This window comes from Nannospalax galili, unplaced genomic scaffold, assembly GCF_000622305.1.
Source record: "Nannospalax galili isolate Female #2095 unplaced genomic scaffold, S.galili_v1.0 scaffold937, whole genome shotgun sequence".
Taxonomy (NCBI): domain Eukaryota; kingdom Metazoa; phylum Chordata; class Mammalia; order Rodentia; family Spalacidae; genus Nannospalax; species Nannospalax galili.
The window spans coordinates 144,093-148,017 of NW_008339516.1; positions in this window are offsets into that span (position 1 = coordinate 144,093).

Sequence of the window (3,925 nt, forward strand, 5' to 3'; positions counted from 1 at the left end):
TAATTAAAAAATCCCCTTTTTCTTAAAAAAAAACTCATTTTTTTTGCTACTAACACTAAGATGTTGATGAGTGCATCTCTAATCTGTATGTATCTGATTATTACTATTCATAATCAGTTGCACTTGGATCCTTGGCATTTGTGTATGTCTATGAAGTCACTGGGTAGATTTCAATGGTAATGTTTATCACCTCTACTAATTAGTATGACATAAACTTCCATGCTTCTTCCTCAAATATAATACGTTTTTAAAAATTTGTTGAATTTTTTGTGTGTGTGTGTATATCACACAGAAAATTCCAAACAATCTTATTCGACTATACACCCACTTCCCAGATGGCACCATCCCATAGCCTCCCTCCCCCCACTAGAGCCCTTATACTCTGATATCCCTGCTACTGTCTCCTGTGTTGTCAGCACCCCAGACAATCCCCACTACTTGCCCTTAGGGTGAATCTAGTCAGCCTATCTAGAGGTCTTTGCTTTTGGAAGGTCAGCTATTCCTCTTCCAGCAGCAATCAGTTGTCAAAACTCCTTTAGATAAGATTAGGGTCTGCTGTTAATTTTCCCAGTTCTATGCTGGGTTACTATTTCGGAGTCCTTTTGGTCACCAACAACTCAAAAGAAGGTATCTCTTTCTGGCATTGATGCTTGTTATGTAGCCTTATTTATGCATATGGACTCTTAAGAAATTGTTCTGACCCCTTTAATTTTTGGTTATACTTTCCTTTAGGATGTTTAAGGCCATAGAGTTGACCCAGATAAACCAATTTATTTTTACGCTTAAGGTCATTTGAGGATCTATTCCTCAGGGGTCGCATGGGCTTGGGAGGAGTTCCTGGCTCCTTTCTTTTACCAGTTCCATCTATGTGAAGATAAATCAAATGTCCTGCTCAACCATGTCTGGCTTCACTTGGGAGCATGAATGAGATGTTTCCTCTGAGTTGGCCCCTCTGATTCCTCTGTGTTGACCCTCCTCTTTATAGACTGGACACTGGTTCAAGTCCATCTGGTGGGGACTCCTCGGCCTCTTTGATGAAGAGGACAGGTGGCCCACCACAATGACAGGACATTTTGAGAGATTCTCATAGTCCCCTGGAACTAGTCGACCTAGGAGGGCAAGGAGCATAAGGTGTCCTTTATGTCCCGTTGACCAAATTAGTATAGGCCTCAAACTATGTCTGTTAAACATCCAAGAAGGTTAGTTCCACCAGTCTTGTACTTTTAATTACTGTGTGTCAGGTAGATAAATCTTGGGCAAAGACCAATTGCCCTCTGATAAACCTTACCTAGACATATATTTCTTGATCTGCTATGTATAATTCGTCAGTAGGTTGTAGGAGTAATATGGTTCCCTCTGGTTTTCAAAACTAGCTAGGCATTATTTATCTCTTGCATTGCCTCACACCTCTGCCATGGTTTTCCCACTTAAGGTGCCCCCATTCCCCCCCTTTTCCCTTAACAATACCCTTATCCTATGGTCCTATCTCTCTTGAGCTCTTTCTTTCCCCTTATCCCCTAGGTTCCTTGTTTACCCTTCTTCCCCCTCCCTAAAACTAACCCAATTTTTGTCCATATCTCCTTTATTAAGGCCTGTTTCCTATTGTTCTTCTCTTTCAGGTTCTTTCTTTTCCTTTACCTCCCTGTTTCCTTTCCATTATCCTGGTTCCTGTAGTTATTTCTGGATACATACTCACTTATCAGGGTTTGGTTCTAGGATCCACATATGAAGGAGAGCATATGTGGATTTTTTTTCTGAGTCTCTGTTACTTCACTTAGTATAATAGTTTATAGTTCCATCCATTTAACTGCAAAATTCATGGTTTCATCTTTCTTTCTTTCTTTATTGCTGAGTAATACTCCATCATATAAATGAACCACATTTTCATTATCCACTCATCAATTGAAGGACACTTAGGTTGCTTCCATCTCTTAGCTACTGTGAAAAGAGCAGCAACAAACATGGATGTACAAGTGTCTCTGCAATAGGATGAGTTCTTTGGGTATATGCCAAGGAGTAGTATAACTGGATCGAATTGTAGGTTCATTTGTAGTATTTTTAAAGCATTCTCCCCACTGCTCTCCATAGGGGTTGAACAAGTTTGCAGCCCACCAGCAGTGGATGAACGTTCCTCTTTCCCCACATCCTCTCCAACATTTGGTATCATTTGTTCTCTTGATCTTAGCCAGTCTGACTGATGTAAGATGAAATCTTAAAGTTGTTTTAATTTGTATTTCCCTAATTATTAGTGAAATTGGAAATCTTTTAAGATGCTTCATAGCCATCTTCTTCTTTTGGGAAATCTCTGTTCAACTCATTAGCCCATCTATTCATTGGGTTGCTTCTTGTCTTGATTCTCTGTTTTTTGAGTTCATTATATATTCTGGATATTAAGCCTCTGTTGGATGTGTCGCTGTTAAAGAGTTTCTCCCATTCTGTGGGTTTTCTGATCACTTCCCTGGTTGCCTCCTTTGATGTACAGAAGGTTTTTAGTTTAATGAGGCACCATTTGTTAATTATTGCCCTTGTTTCTTGAGCAATTGATGTCCGGTTTAGAAAATTCTTTCCTACACCTATATCTTGTAGGTTTTTCCCAATGTTTTCTTCTAACAGTTTCAGAGTTTTAGGCTTTACATTGAGGTCTTTGATCCATTTGGAATTGACTTTTGTGCAGGGAGAAAGATAGGGGTTTAGTGTCATTCTTCTTCCAGGTGGAGAGCTGTTTTTGCCAGCACCATTTGTTGAACATGCTGTCTTTCCTCCAGTAAATATTCTTGGGCCCTTTGTCAAATATCAAGTGGCTGAAATCTTATTTAGTCATATTTCAGTCTTCAATTTTGTTCCAATGATCTATGGGTCTATTTTTGTGCCAGTACCATGTTGTTTTTATGACTATAGCTCTGTAATACAGCTTGAAGTCTGGTATAGTAATCTCCCCAGCATTGCTCTTAGTTCTCACAGTTGTTTGGCTATCCGAGATCTTTTGTGCTTCCATACGAATCTTATGATTTTTTTCAAATTCTGTGAAAAATTTCATGGGGATATTTATTGGCATTGCAGTCAATCTATAAATGACTTTTTGTAGGATGGTCATTTTCACAATATGAATTCTTCCAATCCATTAGCATGGGAGGTCCTTCCATCTTCTGATATCTTCCTCAATCTCTTTCTTTAATGAGGTAAAGTTTTCATAGTAGAGCTCTTTAATGTCTTTGGTCAAGTTTATGTTGAGATATTTTATTTTATTTTGCAACTATTGTGCAGGGGAGTGTTTCCATGTACTCTTTCTCTGATTGCTTGTTATTGGTATATACAAAGGCTACACTTTTGTAGGTTAATTTTGTAACCTGCCACTTTACTGAACTTGTTAATAATTTCTAGGAGTTTTCTGGTGGAATTTTTGGCATCTCTAAGATATAATATCATATCATCTGCAAAAAGGGATAATTTGATCTCTTCTTTTCCAATTATTACTCCTTTAACTTCCTGCTCTTGTTTTACTGCTCTTGAAAGAGTTTCAAGCACTATGTTAAAGAGAAGCAAAGATAGTGGACAGCCTTGCCTGGTTCCTGATTTCAATGGGAATGCTTCCAGTTTTTCACCTTTGAGAATGATGTTGGATGTGGGTTTGTTATAAATGGCTTTAATTATGTTGAGGTATTTTCCCTCCAGTCCAATTCTCTCTAACTCTTTGAACATAAATGCATGTTGCATTTTGTCAAAGGCCTTTTCTGCATCTATTGAGATGACCATGTGATTGTTGTCTTTGAGCCCATTTATATGATTTATGATGTTTATTGACATGTATATTGAACCATCCCTGCATCTCTGGGATAAAGCCAACTTCATCATGGTGGCTGATCTTTTTGATATGTGTCTGTACGCGGTTTGCAAATATCTTGTCGATAATTTTTGCATCTATGTT